The 22,916-nt window shown below is 40.4% G+C and overlaps 1 pseudogene; it reads right to left on the reverse strand.

Moving 5' to 3' along the window:
* Window positions 1–108: 108 nt before the first annotated feature.
* LOC128014448 (long-chain-fatty-acid--CoA ligase ACSBG1-like) lies at window positions 109–8,117 on the reverse strand (annotated as a pseudogene).
* Between the last annotated feature and the right edge of the window lie 14,799 nt (window positions 8,118–22,916).

Consider the following 22,916-nt stretch of genomic DNA (forward strand, 5'->3'; position numbering starts at 1 on the left):
CATGACTGTGGATTGAATATATGCATCTATTTTTAATGGGCAAAACACCACATGTCTTTATTTTTACTGAGCACTATTATACGATCATTATAAAACTGCATAAAATAATCCATAGACCAAGCACAAGTTTTATTTTTAAGATCTGCATACAAGAATATTACACACATCCAATTACATGGAAGACAATTAAACCGTATGTTTAATGATGGATATTTAAAAAAAATTAGGGCACTTATTGTTTTTAGATTAAAAAAAAGATCATTAAAAATCTAATTTCTAAAATATGATTGGCCAAAAAAGCAACAGTATCTTTAACAAGAGATACAGCCAGTCAGGAGGTTGTTTATTCCGTAAAAACTCTCTATTTCACTGTGATACATCTGCAACACCACTGGGCGACGTAGTTTCATTGTAGGACCTGAAAAGTAACAATTATATTATCTTTTGGAAATAATGGTAGCACTTTATTTTACAGTCCTGTACATACTATGTACTTATTATAGTAATTACAATAACTATGTAATAACTAGGTACTAACCCTGAACCTAACCCTACCCCATGTAGATACCATGTATTAACAGAACTTTCTTAGATAAATACACTAAAAGTACATGTTAGTACACGTACTGTAAAATAAAATGCAACCGAAATAACTATTGTTCCAGTAGAAGTAAAGATCCATCAGAAAAAGTATTTTTTTTTGTCCCCATTGGATAAAAGTAACGTGTGCACCGCACTCACCTAGTTCTCCTCCAACAATTGAGAAATCTTTCCCTAATATAGTCCATTTTTGAATGCGCTGGGCATTTGAAGTTGCTTTTGAGTTGACCTGTACGATTCCCTCTTTAATGGAGTGGTACACTATCTTGTCCTTTCCTCCAATGATGTCTGACCCCTTTGTCGATTGGCTGCCATGCCGCTGGCAGAATTCCATAGCCTCCAAGCTAAGAATGTCAGTGGGTTCTGTAGTCTCTGGATTGATTGTGCTCGATCCAAGCAAAGGAATAACAGATTAACATAAATGGTTTTGGAGTTGTTGAAGCCAGAGCCTTTCTCAAGGCATAGTTTACCTTTAGCGTTAGCAGCATGGACAGAAATTTCCTCTGGTCTCCAATCAGCATGGCATTGCTGATGATTGGCAACTCCTGTTTAACAGCATCCTCTATGTGAAGTGGGGGAATGTTCTCTCCTCCAGCCGTGATAAGCTCTGAATGAAAAGAGATTTAATGGAAATTCCATTTTAAGGTAATTTGAATCCAATTATATCAAAGCTAGTAAAAAAAAAATATGTAAGATTCAGAATAGCATCCTTACCTTTTATTCTTCCAGTGATGTAAAGAAAGCCATCTTCATCTACCTTTCCAAAGTCTCCAAACCGGAGCCATCCATCTTCATTCAAAGCCTCCTTTGTTTTATCCTCAAGGTTGAGGAATCCCATGAAGACATTGCGGCCCCAGAAACACACCTCTCCAATGCCACCAGCATCTATGTTTATTAGTTTGTATTGGCAGCCCGGAACCACTTTACCACAGCTATAGAGTTTTGGGAATTGTTACACAGAGAACATGTTGATCATTGGCCTTCAGATTGAAGGTACTCAACCTGTAAATTGAGTTAAGAATGCTTGCCTTGAAAATCGGTACGCTTTCGGTCCAGACATAAAGTGGGGTCCTGAGCTTTCACTCATCCCATAGGCTTCATACAACCGAATGTTGAGGCCAAGGAAGAACTGAAGAGTTTCATTTCCAATAGGTGCTGCTCCAGAAAAGAACTTTACAGAAATTGGAGAAGCCCATCTCAGCACGAAGCTTCTGCAAGACCAAACTATCTGCAAGAGTGAAGAGGAATGACTTCTCATCCCTAATTTAAAGAAAATTATTATAAAAACATTAAAAAAAAAATTCAAATAACTTCAATGTAATGTGGACAGTTATATACTAGAAAACAAATGATGTACTTGGTAAGCCTTTGATTAGCCTCCAGACTAACAGACATGGCCCATGTCACCAGTTTCCTTTTCATGTATCCACACCATGAAATGCCTTCTTTGATATTTTCCATAATTTTTCCCAAACATGAGGAACACCCATGTGTGCTGTAGGGGTTACCTCTCGAAGAGTGTCTACTAAACTCCCCTAGAAGAAAACACATTTGATGTAAATACCAGAGCAATGTAGAGTAGAATCTGATCCTTTACAACATTTGACAGTGCTGTAGTAGTCTGGTCTCAAGTCTGAGTCCAAGATCATACACCCATGATACTTTACATTATGACAACTTAGCCTATTTAATAACCTGTTGGATCTCCATTAGCCCACATAGCAGTGGCGAGGTGTTAATTGGACGAGGTGACTATGGGTCTCCTGGGGTATTTGGTACCATTAGGTCAACAGGAGGTCCTTCACGTTCCATAAACTGAGGGGTGGTGATGATGTCATGTGTACCCGCTTTTCCAAGTCGAAACACAAATGTTGGACTGGGTGAATTTGGAGGCTTAGGCATTAACAGACATTTCTCATCATGTTCCTTGAACCACTCCTCGACAATTCTGGCAGTGTGCCATGGCACATTATACCTGGCAGGGAACACCAGTACCATGAATGGGTGCGCTTGGTCTGCAACAAAGTTCAGATACCATATAGATGTCAGGAATTTTGCTATTGGGATAATGGGGCCTAAAGCTCCCCAAGAAAACATTGCCTACAGCATAACTGGAACTGTGTCCATCCAATAGTGCATCCAGGTGGCATAGCCTCTGTTAATCAGAGTATCTGCACTTGGCCGTTGACGTGATGCACTGGGAATCTTGGTTGGGGAGGTTGATTGTAATGTAAATAATCAACCAACTTCAGGTCTCTGACTTGATTTGGAGTTTATCTACTCAGGTCCCGTGCTGGTGTCGACTACAACAATGTTATTTGATGATGACACCAGTTACAGCATTTAAAGCAGCGGTTCTAACTTCCAGTAGAGTGTGTAAGATCGGTAGGAAGTTTGTTACAAGGGCACGCATATTGGAGCTAAACTCTGCAGCAAAGTGGCCCTCAAGGAGCAGAACTGATTGACCTAAAACTAAACAAATGTTCTGTTCTTAAACATTTACCTTTAGAGCATCTGGCTGAGCAAAGGAAACTTGCTCCCCACACTGGATCCCTGTCCAGAGATCATATATCTGGGCGGCAATATGGCTGAGAGGAAGGTAGCTGACAAGAGACTCTTGCCTGATTTCAGCTGGCTGCATATCTACAGTCCTGCTTGCATGGAGGGCTGTCCATGTGATCTACAAAAGTCCAGAATTGCAAACTGCCATTACATTGCGGCTATATTATGAATGTCACTTTCCATAGCAGCTTACGTTATCATGGCTTAACATCACTCCTTTCGGGAATGCGGTTGTCCCAGATGTGTAAATAAGTATACAGGCTTTCTGACTACTGATGACTTTATCTAGTTCTTGATCAGAAACTTCCAGCCCTAGTCCCATGAACTCTTCCTACTGTTCAAAGAAAAACAGTTATGTTAACTTTTTGGGTAGCTTTGGCCTACATGCTAACTCAGAGTGATATAATTCAATATCAGACACTCACCGAATAGAAATTGGGCAACTTCTCCTTCCAAGATCCAGAATACTGTACTATGGCTTTCAAGTGTGGAAGCTTATCCTTTACCTAACAAGACAAACAGGAGTATTAATCAGCTTGTTCATTGAGTTTGAGGAGGCCCAGGTTCAGAAAATAAGGTAGACCAAAATGTTACCTGTAAAATCTTATCCAGCTGCTTTTGATTTTCCACAACAATGACATTGGCTCTTGAGTCTTTAGCAACATAGAGGCAGGAATCTGGCGAGTTTGTGGTATAGATACCCGCCATTATACCCCTAGCACAAACAAAAATATAGCTGTGAGAGCAATGATCCTGTTATGTGGAGGGGTTGGGATGAACTCAGATGCAAACAGGAAGTACCAAACACAGGATTTATTAATCACAAAAAGGGGAAAACAAAACCCACGATGGGGAAAACAACGACTAGGGTAAAGACTAAATAACTAAACAGGACTGGGCTGACAAGATAAACAAGGACTCCAAACACTAACTACAAGCAAACACTCACGGTTATACAAAGACTTCTTCAAGGATACAGAAACATGTAGGAACAGCCACGGAGTCGAACAGCCACGGAGTCGAACAGCCACGGAGTCATGGGATAGTTGACCCAGGATCATTTTTAGTAATCCTGTTCTATGTTTCACACTAAATACATTTCTGTGATATTTTTCAAGTCAGACTAACAGATCACTTGGAATAATGCAACTGTAGCTTGGCTTCATCCAGCATGTATAGTATAAACCAGGGGTCCTCAACTCTGGATCTTGAGATCAACTTCCCTGCAGAGATTAGCTACAACCTGGATTAAACCAACCTACCTGCATCTGTAGTAATCCTGAAGACTTTGATTAGCTTGTTCAGGTGTGCATGAAAAAGAAAATAGATCTTGAGATCCAAAGATGAGGATCCCTGGTGTAAACAGTATGCTAGACATTTGACTATGCAAATCCAGCTGCACTTTGATTATGCAGTACAATTTAAATTGAAAAATTGTAAGTGTGGAATTTTAAAGATTAGAAAAGGGTATTTCTCACCCTGCAAAGACCGTTCCAATTGCAGCAATAAACCACTCTGCTGAATTGAATCCCAGGATGGCTACACTGTGGAACTGCTCCAGACCAAGCTAGGAGAATTTTCAAATATTATTGTATTATATCTAATCTATAAATTACATGAGAATGAGCTGTGCAAATTAAATTTGTAAAAAGAACGCACTATATATAAATTAGTCTTTAAAAACTGCACTAAAATCACCTTTAGAAAGCCTTTGGCAGCCATTCGACTGAGGTGATAATATTCAGAAAAGGTAACTTTTTCCCATTTGTTATCTCTTTTGCTTGCCAAAGCGGTCAACTTCCCGTACTTCTGAACTGAGTTAATAAACATCTGGTGCACAGTGATGGGCTTTTCTGGACAAAATTCATCCATTCTCAGCTGAACTGATCCGCTGGCCTCCGTAGTCCACAGACGTTGGGCAGGGGCCAATTCTGCACCTGCCAGAACCTCCCCAATGCTCTTTTTCTCTGCTGCATTGGATAAGAGATCATCACAGTTCGGTGACTAATACATTTGACGATGTGAACAACAGGATTAGAAGTTCAGAATATAATCCTGATCTACAAAATCTGAATATGCTTAACAAAATATTAGTTACTCAACTTACACAATCCATCCCCAACATGATGCTGCAAAAGGTCTGTCATGGGTGAACGGTCCGAGCTGAAACAGATTGCTGGTCTGTAAGATTAAGACCTTTGTACCAGATGCACAGAGACAATTCAAATGATATAAACATGACTGTGAATATCACTTGCATTCATGTAGAACAGTTAAGAAGTCTTCTTAGAGCAGCATTGTCACTACTCACCTGAGCATCAGGGGGCTATCTGTTCAAGTAATGGAAGAATTGACCTAAGGTAGCAAAGAAGAAGTTATGGCAGGAAGTTAATTCTCTACCTTCTTTGTAGAAGCTTACCTCATGGTGGTTTGAGCAACTTTATAGTTCTGATTGGCTGACGAACTTTCTGAGGTGTAATATTGTTTTCTGGGAAACGCACGGCGAACGTAGTTCCCAGCAGCTTTCCTGACCCCATTTCAGTTCCATATCACTTTGCATAGTCAAGCTGTAATAACGGACACTGACTCCGGGCCGTTGAATTATATTTAAAAAAAATGCACACTCCGCTTCGCATCATGGCCGCATCACCACCTCGGGTGTGCATTATTTTTCTAATAATTCAATGGCCTGTTGTCAATTATTCCTTACTCAATGCACACAGATTGAAGTAGTTTAAGTCTGTGGTACTTTTAATTGTGATGATTTTGGCTCACATTTAACAAAAACCCACTAAATCACTATCTCGACAGTCAGAATACTTCATAAGACCAATAAAAAAAATGTAAAAAAAAGTGAATTGTTGGCCTTCTGGAAAGTAGGTTCATTTACTGTACATGTACTCAATACTTGAAAGCCCAGGTTTCTTTGACAGTGGCCTTCAGCCCATCTGCATTTTTAGTTCTCTTGTTTCTCATTTTCCTCTTTACAAGGAAAATGAGAAAGGTCTGGTTCAGGTCTAGTGAGTTTGCTGGCCAGTCAAGCACACCAACACCATGGTCATTTAACCAACTTTTGGTGCTTTTGGCAGTGTGGGCAGGTGCCAAATCCTGCTGGAAAATGAAATCAGCATCTTAAAAAAGCTGGTCAGCAGAAGGAAGATTGAAGTGTTCCAAAATGTCTTGTTAAACGGGTGCAGTGACTTTGTTGTCAAAAAACATAATGGACATACGCCAGCAGATGACATTGCACCCCAAATCATCACAGACTGTGGAAACTTAACACTGGACTTCAAGCAACTTGGGCTATGAGCTTCTCCGCCCTTTCTCCAGACTCTAGGACCTTGGTTTTCCAAATGAAATGACAAAACTTGCTCTCATCTAAAAAGAGGACTTTGGACCACTGGGCAACAGTCCAGTTCTTCTTCTCCTTAGCCCAGGTAAGATGCCTCTGACGTTGTCTGTGGTTCAGCATATTCCTTGACTCCAGCCTCAGTCCATTCCTTGTGAAGCTCACTCAAATTCTTGAATCGATTTTGCTTGACAGTCCTCATAATGTTGCAGTCCTCTAGGTTGGTTATGCATCTTTTTCTTCAAAACTTTTTCTTTCCACTCAACTTTCTGTTAACATGCTTGGATACAGCACTCTGTGAACAACCAACTTCTTTGACAATGAATGTTTGTGGCTTACCCTCCTTGTGAAGGGTGTCAGTGATTGTCTTTTGGACAACTGTCAGATTGTCAGACAGCTGTCTTCCCCATGATTGTGTAGCTTAGTGAACCAAACTGGGAGACCATTTTGAAGGCTAAGGAAACCTTTGCAGGAGTTTTGAGTTGATTAGCTGATTGGCATGTCACCATATTCTAATTTGCTGAGATAGTGTATTGGTGTTTTTTTGTTAAATGTGAGCCAAAATCATCACAATTAAAAGAACCAAAGAATTAAACTATTTCAGTCTGTGTGCATTGAATTTATTTGATACACAAGTTTCACAATTTGAGTTAAATTACTGAAATGAACTTTTCCACAAAATTCTAATTTATTGAGATGCACCTGTAAAATAATTAACTTACATCTACTGCTTAAAAGCAATGCTGGACTTCAAACACTGATGCCAAATCTCTTCATTTTTCAATAAAGACTGTGTTCTCACTTTATGCTCACTACATGGTTCTAAGGGATTGCAGAAGACTGTGCATTGGAATACAGAACTGTTTTTTTTAAATCCTAAAATCTTTTAAATTCTCTGGTTCTAACTGTTTGACCATTCATTATTTGTGTCATGTTGAATTTATATGTTCTGGGTAACTGTTTAATAAACCTGACTCATGAGTAGAGAGTCAAAGTATCTGAGGTTCTTACACATTGTAAATACCTTACTGTAATTAAAAAATGCATTGATATTTGATTCATTTTGCAGGATGGAAATTCAACATGAGGATGTCACAGCGTAAATGAATTGAATAAATTATATTAAACACATCCACATACCTTTTTCCAAGCTGGTTAATGGTTGGATCAGTTTGTTGGTGCTGATCGCAGGACTGGTATGAACTGTATAAAAAGATATGTCAAGCTTCTGTAAAATGTTCATAGCGCAGTTCTTTCCTTAAGATTGGTTGGCAAAATGTTTGTTCACTGTGACATGTCTTTGAGTGAAAACGGTGCATATCAATGAGTTTGTGGGGTTTCATATGCAAATTTGTTACAGTCCTTTTGAATTTGTGTTGTACATCCCTCTCAGCTGAATTTATATTTGGTTATCCTGATTTATCCTCAGTAAGAATGGGAGGTTTTTTTCCCCCATTTTGGCTGCATTATCTTTAGGAAAAGAGAGGTTAGAGTAATTTTTTTCCATAAACAGAACAGCTCTTCTGTGAACTTTGCATATTTGTTTTGTATTCCAAACTCCAAACTCTTTTGTCAAAGAGTTTTTATCAAGTCCTTTTTGTTCTGTGCAAAAAGAAAAAAAAGCACACATGCTTCAATGTATGGGTCAAACACAATAAAAAGAGTCCATGATAAAGAAAAGGAAAAATCAATGAAAACTCTAGTTGAAAGTGCATGTCAAGTTCTCAGAAATGTCCTCTTTGTATTCATGTTGGTGTGATTTTTTTTTAAGTTATACATTTATATTTAATAATTAATCTAAATATATATACTACCGCCAAGAATAGAGTATGACATTTATTTGTTTGTTTTCTAAAACGTCTAATTAGGTTTTTCTTCATTATAATATCAGAATCAATGATCCAGACAAACATTTCACCATCAAAATATAAAATTATCAGTTAAATTGCTTTTTCAAAATTTTCTGAAGAAATCAACAGATCCCAAAACAAGCATCATGATGGTTTACAATATGACATGACGACATTGAGGTCATGTTAACAGACCAAAAGTCCTCAACTTGCCGAACCTCATTGTATCTAATGAAGTCTGAAGCCTACTATAAAATTTGTTCTTTATTTGTAACCATGCTCGGAAGATGTGCAAAATACAGGATTAATAATATTTATAATAATATAAGCATAAGAAACGGCAATAGCAACGCTATCTCACGACCAATTCGTACGTATTTTACGAGATGGCTTATTCGTACAAATTTTACGGTGCCCGTAAGGTGACTTGTTCGGTTTACTTAGTTTTGTTGTGGCCACGACATAATAATTAGTGGGAATGTGATAATATGTTGTGGCCACGAGATATTAATTTGTGGGAACGTCATATTAACTCGTGGGAACGTCATATAATAATAATAGGCCTATCCCAGTGTTGCAAAGTTTAAACTTGGAAGTTGTTAGGCTACACACTTTCATTGTGAGTGTGCTGCAATAAAGAGAAGAAAGTCGTGGCGCTGTCCTGTTCGTGTTTTATGATTAAAATTATAATAATCTTTTTTTGCTATATGATTATGATCTACAATTCCAGAGGAGTAATGTAGTAATTCAACCCTCATTATGCTTGTGCATTTACATTTATATAGATATTAGTCACAAGGCTGACAAGGATCTGAGGAGTTACTTGCCTATTAAAGACACATCAGTGATTGGTTGATAATGACAAATGACGAGATAATCTTTCCAAGAGGTACAGATTATATTCATTTCTCATTAATGTTGATAACTTTTCAAAATACCTAGAAGTACAACAGATTCCTGACAAAGCTGCACATAGTCCTTGTAAAACTGATTGCAATACTTGCTAAGCATGGCATAACCAAGGAGATTACAGGTGATCATCTGCCATTTGTTAGTACAAAGTTATGTGTTACTATTTCAACCAGCTGTAAACATGACGAGTGATTAGACAAGACACACTTTATCTATTTGAAAGATAGCAAACAGCCATCGAAATGACCCAGATAGCTTAAAAAAGTATGGACTGAGACAACAGTGTGTACATGAAGACTTGAGAACCTTCTGAAGCTGTTGTGAAGCTAACTCCCAATGATTTAACACACACCCGTCGGCTGACATGCTTTAAAAAGCACTAGAAAAAAAAAAAAACATGCAACAATGTTTTAAATGTACAACGTGTATCAACAAGACTGGCGATTTCTGGTGGGGCACATGACCCAAAGTGTATATACAGATTATTTTTATAACTTCATGCAATAAAATAATATTATATTGCTTGGTGATGTATCTACAATATACAAACAACTGTGGAAGCAATACATCAACACAGTGAAGTGTACAGCAATCTTACTTTTTATACCATAAGCAGCACTACCTGCAAAAGGTTGCCAGTACGTATGATATACAGTATAGGATGTGATAAAAACAGTTGTGGCGAGTGGGGCGGGGTCGAGAGGCGTGGGAACGAGGAGTGAGGCCAGGTGTAGTGATTGGAGATGAGCTACACCTGCGCCCCACCGCCAGTATCGAGTCCCACGTAGGAGATGGAAGGATATAAAACTGGAGCGACGACCGTGAAGGACCAGAGAGGACCAGGCCTGGGATATTATTTTATGTTTTGGTTTTTATTTATGCGCACCAGTCGGCCGTGAGGGGCTGGTGCGCCGTTTTGTATTTATTTTTGAATATTAAAATTATGTTTTGATTGTGCGCCGGTTCCTGCCTCCTTCTTCCCGATGAGTATGGAGTTTTTATCGTTACAGTGGTGCCGAAGCCCGGGAGAAGGAGGGACGCGCTGCTGAAGATCCCTCGCCGCTGTGGTGAATCCGCTGTGCCCTCGAGCAGGCGAAGTATGTGCCGCCATGGACGCTCGACGCGGTGGGCTGGAGCGAGTTGCCGGGGACGGGCGAGCTCGCTGCCAGCCGCCCACGATATGGAGGGGCGGCTGCCGTCCGTGAGGGAGCGGAGGAGTCGGTGCCGTTCACCAGGGGGCCGGAGCCTGCCGCCTCCGTGATGGAATCCGGAGGGGCAGGGAACGGGGGACTCCTGCCGCTGCCCAAAATCGTAGGAGCCGTCGCCGTCCACCGGGCGGCGGAGGAGTGTCGTGCCATCCGCCAAGGGCCGTCCAGTGCCACCGCCAGGCACCGCGGAGGAGATCACCCAGCTGGTGGAGGGCCGAGCAGCAGTGCGTCTGGGAACCGGAATTTTATTTTTTTTCTCTCTCCCCTCTCTCGTCCCTGTCGCTCCTCCTTCCATCTCCTTTTCTCTCGCCTCGTCTGTCCTACCCCCAGGTTCCCGCAGGTCCCCGTGAGCGGTCCCCCCGGAGGGAAGGGGGGGGGGGAGTAGAGCGCAGTCTCGAGGGTACCCCCCGGCCTGCGAGGGGCGATGGGGGTATGTGGCGAGTGGGGCGGGGCCGAGGGACGTGGGAACGAGGAGTGAGGCCGGTGGAGTGATTGGAGATGAGCTACACCTGCGCCCCACCGCCAGTATCGAGTCCCACGTAGGAGATGGAAGGATATAAAACTGGAGCGATGACCGTGAAGGACGAGAGAGGACCAGGCCTGGGATATTATTTTATGTTTGCTTTTTATTTGTGCGCGTCAGTCGCCGTGAGGGGCTGATGCGCTGTTTTGTGTTTAATTTTGATTATTAAAATGTTTTTGATTGTGCGCCGGTTCCCGCCTCCTTCTTTTTTCTCCAATTTTTTTCATGATATTTTTCACCATGGAAGGATGTACCTTCAATGACAATGATACATTGAATAACTGTGGGGTCAGAATTCGGCAGCTTTGGCACTGACCTGTTGCACAAACCTGATTTTGTGCGCTGACTCACCTGCTGCATCTGAGCACAACACAACACAGGGGTGGGGCTTCAGAAATCTCGGGCTTGGAAGGGGAGGTGTTTCAGAAATCTTGGTCTTGGGAGTGGGTGGGGCTTCAGAAATCTAGTTCTTGGGAGGGGGTGTGGCTTCAGAAATCTTAGTTTGTAAGGGGGTGGGGCTTCAGAAATCTCGGCTTGCAAGGGGGTGGGGCTTTAGAAATCTCGGCTTGAAAGGGGGTGGGGCTTCAGAAATCTCAGCTTGGAAGGGGGTGGGCTTCAGAAATCTCGGTCTTGGCAGGGGGTGGGGCTTTAAACTAGTTATAAGTTTAGCTCCGGAGATGAATAAAAATGGACTTGACATGAGAGAGTCAGACGGAGCTACAAACTTTCTGTAGCTGTTAAAGGGGCAGGACAAAGCAAAGCCGCACTCCAGACATTATAAACCAAGAGTTTACACAAGCTCAGCTGTTCAGCTATAACTCGGAGAACTTTTTTGTTAAAGAAGCTGCACTATAGAGACTATGAACTCCTTCACAGTGAACTTGAATGCTCAAATCTGTGTTACTATCATGTCAACACCTGATCATGTGAGGGAAGCCGAGCTGCCTGCTGCAAATGAGCGGAGCATAAGAGCGACCTTACAGCGAGTGTTTCTACACGCTTCTACCCTTTGCACTTCTCTCCTGTCAATAGCATTATCTTTATTTCTTTTAAGCGGTCTTTATGACAGATATTTACAAACTGATGACAGGAGAGACGCTGAGCTTTCTGCCACAAATCAGTGGAACATGAGCTTGATCTGTGAACATGTGTTTCTACACGCTTATACATCACTGCTGGATCACATCATACAAATGCTCTTCTAAACATCACAATACAGAGATTTCTGACAGAGAAGAGCTGGAGAACTCAATCAGCATCTACTCATCAGTCTATGAAACTGTTTTCTGTAAGACAGAGAATCTATCAGCCTTCAAATCACTGAAACTTTGACCCTACAATCACCGGTTTATCTTCAAGAGGAGGAGCGTAAAATCTGAGCAGCTGATGAACTGAAGCTGCTGCTCATTGTGTCTCGTCGCCGCTGTCATTCATCCAGCATTGTGTCTCTCCTACATCAGATCTGATTTATAGTCGGTGCAGCACAAGGACTCTATGAGCTCTAGAAACAGTGACATTGTTGATGGACACAAGCAGAGATTGAGTCTGTGCTTCAGCCTCTGGACTTACATTCATCACAGATCATCAAGATAGTTGTTCTTCGCTGTTTTGTGCCTCTTCAGTACTGATGATGACCAAGATATTTTCTGTGTAAATCTATCAAATCATACTGTAAGAATGATTGAATAAAAATAACATTTTGTGAAAGTTATTGTATGTTTAAAACTTATTTTCTGTTTCTTACTAAACATAATATGACGATGTCTACTATTAAACACTCAAGATCCACATTTTTCTCAAGGATGTTCTTCCACCATTAAAGGCAGATGAATTTCTTGTCAATACTGATATAATACAGAGAAACAAAAACATTCATTTTTTAATAGTAAATAAACCTTTTTTATTATATAACAAATATTAAAATAGATTACGTTTATTTAAAAAAAAAGCTGACAGTAAAAATGTACAAGCACACTCTTAAATCAGAACATTTGACAAAATGTAATTTGGTAGCTTTTTCAGCTAATTATGACAATAAATACACCGTTCAAAATGAAGACAGAGACTCTTTGACTGTTTCTGGCTGTCAGTCTTTGTGTATCATGTTTATTGTTGTCATAATGAATTGCACCCGTGATCATTCTGCTGGGATATCTATGTGCACTTGAGAGGAAAAGGACTTCAGATGTAACTGGTTAAAAATAATTCAAGATGACTCTCAAATAATTGAAGTTAGTACAAAATAACTTAACAGATAACCTTTGAATTACAGATGTTGAATAACACAGACCACATCTTTGTCCATGAAATCCACTGGTTACTCCTCAAGCGTTCATTAAAACCTGTGATCCTCAGAGAAAGTTCATTCAGAGCACAAGGAGAGACAAATTATTGCTCGGAGAGCGGCAGATCAGTAGGCTTGAACAGTTATTGATAAACAAGTCCGTTAACATGTCTGTCCGTTGAGTCCATCATTAGAGTTCGATTCCAGAGTTTATGAAGTTTGAACTCGATATTTGACAGTCAAGAGGAATCCCAATCTTTCGTTCAGAAGAAGGAGAGTCTGACTTCTGTAGTGAGCTGTAGCTTAATTCAGATGAACATGTGCATGATCATGATTAGTCCTCGAGTGCTTTTTTTTCATAAATTTGTGATACACTGAGAAAGTCCAGTCAGAGCAGAAGTGAAGGGATCTTTGTGTTTGAGATCGGCATTCACTGATATTATCTGAAATGTGAGCTCTAACAGTGTCCGTCAACTTCGTCGAGTGTCAACAACAGTTCCGTGTTGAAGCTCACTTCACGTTCATAGTCAAAGCAAAGGGCTAGTGCACAGTTATTGCCAGAAAGAGATTGAGCGGAGCCTCCAAGAAACGCTGGTATCCGAGATCTGTGTCAGAAGTCTGTTGAGAGTGAAGTCTTTCTTTCTCTTCCTCATATGAATCTTTTGTGTCATGTGCTCCAGCAGGTTGAAGCTTGTGTTGTGTTCAGATCTAGCAGGTGAGTCAGCGCACAAAGTCGAGTTGAGTTCAGGCAGCTTTAACACTGATCTGTTGCACACACCTGAGCATTTGAGCACAACACAACACAGGGGTTGGGCTTCAGAAATCTCGGGCTTGGAAGGGGCCGGGCCCCAAACTTTTGACCTGAAGAACGAGAGTCTGATTGCTGCTGTGAGCTGTAGAATAATTCAGATGAACATGAAGGCGGGACTCTGGACTCTGATCCTGCTACAGTTGAGCAAAACACCAGTGTTTGAGCACATGAACCAAAGACTGAGGAATAGAGAGAAAGACTTCACTATAAACAGACTTCAGTGCACTTTCACTCAGACACTTCAGACATGTTGATGTTTATATAGTACAGTGTCTTGCGAAAGTATTCATACCCATTCATTTTTTAATGTTTTTTTATGTTGCTGCCTTTTATTAACCTGCTTTAATTGACTTTTTCCCCCACATTAATCTACACTCCATACACCATGATGACAAAAACAAAATTGTCACAACTTCATAAATTTATTAAAATAAAATCAAAAATAAACAAAACAAATTGAGCGCAGCGTTAGTTCAGTCAGGCCACGGAGGCATAGGCTGCGACCAGCTGATGCGGCTTGAGAGGGGGCGGGCTTCATAAATCTCGTCTTGGGGGGGGGGGTGGAGCTTTAGACTGGGTTTAAGTTCGGCTCCGGAGATGAATAAAACTGGACTTGACATTAGAGAGTCAGGTGGAGCTACAAACTTGCTGTTAAAGGGGAAGGACAAAGCAAAGCCGCACTCCAGACATTATAAACCAAGAGTTTACACAAGCTCAGCTGTTCAGCTATAACTCGGAGAACTTTTTTGTTAAAGAAGCTGCACTATAGAGACTATGAACTCCTTCACAGTGAACTTGAATGCTCAAATCTGTGTTACTATCATGTCAACACCAGATCATGTGAGGGAAGCCGAGCTGCCTGCTGCAAATGAGCGGAGCATAAGAGCGACCTTACAGCGAGTGTTTCTACACGCTTCTACCCTTTGCACTTCTCTCCTGTCAATAGCATTATCTTTATTTCTTTTAAGCGGTCTTTATGACAGATATTTACAAACTGATGACAGGAGAGACGCGGAGCTTTCTGCCACAAATCAGTGGAACATGAGCTCGATCTGTGAACATGTGTTTCTACACGCTTGTACATCGCTGCTGGATCACATCATACAAATGCTCTTCTAAACATCACAATACAGAGATTTCTGACAGAGAAGAGCTGGAGAACTCAATCAGCATCTACTCATCCGTCTATGAAACACAGTTGAACTAACGGCTGTTTTCTGGAAGACAGAGAATCTATCAGCCTTCAAATCACTGAAACTTTGACCCTACAATCACCGGTTTATCTTCAAGAGGAGGAGCGTAAAATCTGAGCAGCTGATGAACTGAAGCTGCTGCTCATTGTGTCTCGTCGCCGCTGTCATTCATCCAGCATTGTGTCTCTCCTACATCGGATCTGATTTATAGTCGGTGCAGCACAAGGACTCTATGAGCTCTAGAAACAGTGACATTGTTGATGGACACAAGCAGAGATTGAGTCTGTGCTTCAGCCTCTGGACTTACATTCATCACAGATCATCAAGATAGTTGTTCTTCGCTGTTTTGTGACTCTTCAGTACTGATGATGACCAAGATATTTTCTGTGTAAATCTATCAAATCATACTATAAGAATGATTGAATAAAAATAACATTTTGTGAAAGTTATTGTATGTTTAAAACTTATTTTCTGTTTCTTCCTAAACATAATATGATGATGTCTACTATTAAACACTCAAGATCCACATTTTTCTCAAGGATGTTCTTCCACCATTAAAGGCAGATGAATTTCTTGTCAATACTGATATAATACAGAGAAACAAAAACGTTCATTTTTTAATAGTAAATAAACCTTTTTTATTATATAACAAATATTAAAATAGATTACGTTTATTTAAAAAAAAAGCTGAAAGTGAAAATGTACAAGCACACTCTTGAATCAGAACATTTGACAAAATGTAATTTGGTAGCTTTTTCAGCTAATTATGACAATAAATACACCGTTCAAAATGAAGACAGAGACTCTTTGACTGTTTCTGGCTGTCAGTCTTTGTGTATCATGTTTATTGTTGTCATAATGAACTGCACCCGTGATCATTCTGCTGGGATATCTATGTGCACTTGAGAGGAAAAGGACTTCAGATGTAACTGGTTAAAAATAATTCAAGATGACTCTCAAATAATTGAAGTTAGTACAAAATAACTTAACAGATAACCTTTGAATTACAGATGTTGAATAACACAGACCACATCTTTGTCCATGAAATCCACTGGTTACTCCTCAAGCGTTCATTAAAACCTGTGATCCTCAGAGAAAGTTCATTCAGAGCACAAGGAGAGACAAATTATTGCTCGGAGAGCGGCAGATCAGTAGGCCTGAACAGTTATTGATAAACAAGTCCGTTAACATGTCTGTCCGTTGAGTCCATCATTAGAGTTCGATTCCAGAGTTTATGAAGTCTGAACTCGATATTTGACAGTCAAGAGGAATCCCAATCTTTCGATCAGAAGAAGGAGAGTCTGACTTCTGTAGTGAGCTGTAGCTTAATTCAGATGAACATGTGCATGATCATGATTAGTCCTCGAGTGCTTTTTTTTCATAAATTTGTGATACACTGAGAAAGTCCAGTCGGAGCAGAAGTGAAGGGATCTTTGTGTTTGAGATCGGCATTCACTGATATTATCTGAAATGTGAGCTCTAACAGTGTCCGTCAACTTCGTCGAGTGTCAACAACAGTTCCGTGTTGAAGCTCACTTCACGTTCATAGTCAAAGCAAAGGGCTAGTGCTCAGTTATTGCCAGAAAGAGATTGAGCGGAGCCTCCAAGAAACGCTGGTATCCGAGATCTGTGTCAGAAGTCTGTTGAGAGTGAAGTCTTTCTTTCTCTTCCTCATATGAATCTTTTGTGTCATGTGCTCCAGCAGGTTGAAGCTTGTGTTGTGTTCAGATCTAGCAGGTGAGTCAGCGCACAAAGTCGAGTTGAGTTCAGGCAGCTTTAACACTGATCTGTTGCACACACCTGAGCATTTGAGCACAACACAACACAGGGGTTGGGCTTCAGAAATCTCGGGCTTGGAAGGGGACGGGCCCCAGACTTTTGATCTGAAGAACGAGAGTCTGATTGCTGCTGTGAGCTGTAGAATAATTCAGATGAACATGAAGGCGGGACTCTGGACTCTGATCCTGCTACAGTTGAGCAAAACACCAGTGTTTGAGCACATGAACCAAAGACTGAGGAATAGAGAGAAAGACTTCACTATAAACAGACTTCAGTGCACTTTCACTCAGACACTTCAGACATGTTGATGTTCATATAATACAGTGTCTTCCGAAAGTATTCATACCCCTTCATTTTTTAATGTTTTGTTATGTTGCTGCCTTTTATTAACCTGCTTTAATTGACTTTTTCCCCCACATTAATCTACACTCCATAAACCATAATGACAAAAACAGAATTGTCACAACTTCATAAATGTATTAAAATAAAAAAATAAAAAATAAAACAAATTGAGTGCAGCGTTAGTTCAGTCAGGCCACGGAGGCATAGGCTGCGACCAGCTGATGCGGCTTGAGAGGGGGCGGGCTTCATAAATCTCGTCTTGGGAGGGGCGGGGCTTCCAAAATCTCGGTTTGGGAGGGGCGGGGCTTTTGGGGTGGGGCTTCAGAAATCTCGGTCTTGGGAGGGGGTGGAGCTTTAGACTGGGTATAAGTTTGGCTCCGGAGATGAATAAAAATGGACTTGACATGAGAGAGTCAGACGGAGCTACAAACTTTCTGTAGCTGTTAAAGGGGCAGGACAAAGCAAAGCCGCACTCCAGACATTATAAACCAAGAGTTTACACAAGCTCAGCTGTTCAGCTATAACTCGAAGAACTTTTTTGTTAAAGAAGCTGCACTATAGAGACTATGAACTCCTTCACAGTGAACTTGAATGCTCAAATCTGTGTTACTATCATGTCAACACCTGATCATGTGAGGGAAGCCGAGCTGCCTGCTGCAAATGAGCGGAGCATAAGAGCGACCTTACAGCGAGTGTTTCTACACGCTTCTACCCTTTGCACTTCTCTCCTGTCAAAAGCCTTTTCTTTATTTCTTTTAAGCAGTTTTTATGCAAAATATTTTCAAACTGATGACAGGAGAGACGCTGAGCTTTCTGCCACAAATCAGTGGAACATGAGCTCGATCTGTGAACATGTGTTTCTACACGCTTGTACATCGCTGCTGGATCACATCATACAAATGCTCTTCTAAACATCACAATACAGAGATTTCTGACAGAGAAGAGCTGGAGAACTCAATCAGCATCTACTCATCCGTCTATGAAACACAGTTGAACTAACGGCTGTTTTCTGGAAGACAGAGAATCTATCAGCCTTCAAATCACTGAAACTTTGACCCTACAATCACCGGTTTATCTTCAAGAGGAGGAGCGTAAAATCTGAGCAGCTGATGAACTGAAGCTGCTGCTCATTGTGTCTCGTCGCCGCTGTCATTCATCCAGCATTGTGTCTCTCCTACATCGGATCTGATTTATAGTCGGTGCAGCACAAGGACTCTATGAGCTCTAGAAACAGTGACATTGTTGATGGACACAAGCAGAGATTGAGTCTGTGCTTCAGTTTCTGGACTTACATTCATCACAGATCATCAAGATAGTTGTTCTTCGCTGTTTTGTGACTCTTCAGTACTGATGATGACCAAGATATTTTCTGTGTAAATCTATCAAATCATACTATAAGAATGATTGAATAAAAATAACATTTTGTGAAAGTTATTGTATGTTTAAAACTTATTTTCTGTTTCTTCCTAAACATAATATGATGATGTCTACTATTAAACACTCAAGATCCACATTTTTCTCAAGGATGTTCTTCCACCATTAAAGGCAGATGAATTTCTTGTCAATACTGATATAATACAGAGAAACAAAAACGTTCATTTTTTAATAGTAAATAAACCTTTTTTATTATATAACAAATATTAAAATAGATTACGTTTATTTAAAAAAAAAGCTGAAAGTGAAAATGTACAAGCACACTCTTGAATCAGAACATTTGACAAAATGTAATTTGGTAGCTTTTTCAGCTAATTATGACAATAAATACACCGTTCAAAATGAAGACAGAGACTCTTTGACTGTTTCTGGCTGTCAGTCTTTGTGTATCATGTTTATTGTTGTCATAATGAACTGCACCCGTGATCATTCTGCTGGGATATCTATGTGCACTTGAGAGGAAAAGGACTTCAGATGTAACTGGTTAAAAATAATTCAAGATGACTCTCAAATAATTGAAGTTAGTACAAAATAACTTAACAGATAACCTTTGAATTACAGATGTTGAATAACACAGACCACATCTTTGTCCATGAAATCCACTGGTTACTCCTCAAGCGTTCATTAAAACCTGTGATCCTCAGAGAAAGTTCATTCAGAGCACAAGGAGAGACAAATTATTGCTCAGAGAGCGGCAGATCAGTAGGCCTGAACAGTTATTGATAAACAAGTCCGTTAACATGTCTGTCCGTTGAGTCCATCATTAGAGTTCGATTCCAGAGTTTATGAAGTCTGAACTCGATATTTGACAGTCAAGAGGAATCCCAATCTTTCGATCAGAAGAAGGAGAGTCTGACTTCTGTAGTGAGCTGTAGCTTAATTCAGATGAACATGTGCATGATCATGATTAGTCCTCGAGTGCTTTTTTTTCATAAATTTGTGATACACTGAGAAAGTCCAGTCGGAGCAGAAGTGAAGGGATCTTTGTGTTTGAGATCGGCATTCACTGATATTATCTGAAATGTGAGCTCTAACAGTGTCCGTCAACTTCGTCGAGTGTCAACAACAGTTCCGTGTTGAAGCTCACTTCACGTTCATAGTCAAAGCAAAGGGCTAGTGCACAGTTATTGCCAGAAAGAGATTGAGCGGAGCCTCCAAGAAACGCTGGTATCCGAGATCTGTGTCAGAAGTCTGTTGAGAGTGAAGTCTTTCTTTCTCTTCCTCATATGAATCTTTTGTGTCATGTGCTCCAGCAGGTTGAAGCTTGTGTTGTGTTCAGATCTAGCAGGTGAGTCAGCGCACAAAGTCGAGTTGAGTTCAGGCAGCTTTAACACTGATCTGTTGCACACACCTGAGCATTTGAGCACAACACAACACAGGGGTTGGGCTTCAGAAATCTCGGGCTTGGAAGGGGACGGGCCCCAGACTTTTGATCTGAAGAACGAGAGTCTGATTGCTGCTGTGAGCTGTAGAATAATTCAGATGAACATGAAGGCGGGACTCTGGACTCTGATCCTGCTACAGTTGAGCAAAACACCAGTGTTTGAGCACATGAACCAAAGACTGAGGAATAGAGAGAAAGACTTCACTATAAAGAGACTTCAGTGCACTTTCACTCAGACACTTCAGACATGTTGATGTTCATATAATACAGTGTCTTCCGAAAGTATTCATACCCCTTCATTTTTTAATGTTTTGTTATGTTGCTGCCTTTTATTAACCTGCTTTAATTGACTTTTTCCCCCACATTAATCTACACTCCATAAACCATAATGACAAAAATAGAATTGTCACAACTTCATAAATGTATTAAAATAAAAAAATAAAAAATAAAACAAATTGAGTGCAGCGTTAGTTCAGTCAGGCCACGGAGGCATAGGCTGCGACCAGCTGATGCGGCTTGAGAGGGGGCGGGCTTCATAAATCTCGTCTTGGGAGGGACGGGGCTTCCAAAATCTCGGTTTGGGAGGGGCGGGGCTTTTGGGGTGGGGCTTCAGAAATCTCGGTCTTGGGAGGGGGTGGAGCTTTAGACTGGGTATAAGTTTGGCTCCGGAGATGAATAAAAATGGACTTGACATGAGAGAGTCAGACGGAGCTACAAACTTTCTGTAGCTGTTAAAGGGGCAGGACAAAGCAAAGCCGCACTCCAGACATTATAAACCAAGAGTTTACACAAGTTCGGCTGTTCAGCTATAACTCTGAGAACTTTTTTGTTAAAGAAGCTGCACTATAGAGACTATGAACTCCTTCACAGTGAACTTGAATGCTCAAATCTGTGTTACTATCATGTCAACACCTGATCATGTGAGGGAAGCCGAGCTGCCTGCTGCAAATGAGCGGAGCATAAGAGCGACCTTACAGCGAGTGTTTCTACACGCTTCTACCCTTTGCACTTCTCTCCTGTCAAAAGCCTTTTCTTTATTTCTTTTAAGCAGTTTTTATGCAAAATATTTTCAAACTGATGACAGGAGAGACGCTGAGCTTTCTGCCACAAATCAGTGGAACATGAGCTCGATCTGTGAACATGTGTTTCTACACGCTTGTACATCGCTGCTGGATCACATCATACAAATGCTCTTCTAAACATCACAATACAGAGATTTCTGACAGAGAAGAGCTGGAGAACTCAATCAGCATCTACTCATCCGTCTATGAAACACAGTTGAACTAACGGCTGTTTTCTGGAAGACAGAGAATCTATCAGCCTTCAAATCACTGAAACTTTGACCCTACAATCACCGGTTTATCTTCAAGAGGAGGAGCGTAAAATCTGAGCAGCTGATGAACTGAAGCTGCTGCTCATTGTGTCTCGTCGCCGCTGTCATTCATCCAGCATTGTGTCTCTCCTACATCGGATCTGATTTATAGTCGGTGCAGCACAAGGACTCTTTGAGCTCTAGAAACAGTGACATTGTTGATGGACACAAGCAGAAATTGAGTCTGTGCTTCAGCCTCTGGACTTACATTCATCACAGATCATCAAGATAGTTGTTCTTCGCTGTTTTGTGACTCTTCAGTACTGATGATGACCAAGATATTTTCTGTGTAAATCTATCAAATCATACTATAAGAATGATTGAATAAAAATAACATTTTGTGAAAGTTATTGTATGTTTAAAACTTATTTTCTGTTTCTTCCTAAACATAATATGATGATGTCTACTATTAAACACTCAAGATCCACATTTTTCTCAAGGATGTTCTTCCACCATTAAAGGCAGATTAATTTCTTGTCAATACTGATATAATACAGAGAAACAAAAACGTTCATTTTTTAATAGTAAATAAACCTTTTTTATTATATAACAAATATTAAAATAGATTACGTTTATTTAAAAAAAAAGCTGAAAGTGAAAATGTACAAGCACACTCTTGAATCAGAACATTTGACAAAATGTAATTTGGTAGCTTTTTCAGCTAATTATGACAATAAATACACCGTTCAAAATGAAGACAGAGACTCTTTGACTGTTTCTGGCTGTCAGTCTTTGTGTATCATGTTTATTGTTGTCATAATGAACTGCACCCGTGATCATTCTGCTGGGATATCTATGTGCACTTGAGAGGAAAAGGACTTCAGATGTAACTGGTTAAAAATAATTCAAGATGACTCTCAAATAATTGAAGTTAGTACAAAATAACTTAACAGATAACCTTTGAATTACAGATGTTGAATAACACAGACCACATCTTTGTCCATGAAATCCACTGGTTACTCCTCAAGCGTTCATTAAAACCTGTGATCCTCAGAGAAAGTTCATTCAGAGCACAAGGAGAGACAAATTATTGCTCGGAGAGCGGCAGATCAGTAGGCCTGAACAGTTATTGATAAACAAGTCCGTTAACATGTCTGTCCGTTGAGTCCATCATTAGAGTTCGATTCCAGAGTTTATGAAGTCTGAACTCGATATTTGACAGTCAAGAGGAATCCCAATCTTTCGATCAGAAGAAGGAGAGTCTGACTTCTGTAGTGAGCTGTAGCTTAATTCAGATGAACATGTTCATGATCATGATTAGTCCTCGAGTGCTTTTTTTTCATAAATTTGTGATACACTGAGAAAGTCCAGTC

The sequence above is a fragment of the Carassius gibelio genome, chromosome B25 (genome assembly GCF_023724105.1).
Source record: "Carassius gibelio isolate Cgi1373 ecotype wild population from Czech Republic chromosome B25, carGib1.2-hapl.c, whole genome shotgun sequence".
In the NCBI taxonomy this organism is placed as follows: domain Eukaryota; kingdom Metazoa; phylum Chordata; class Actinopteri; order Cypriniformes; family Cyprinidae; genus Carassius; species Carassius gibelio.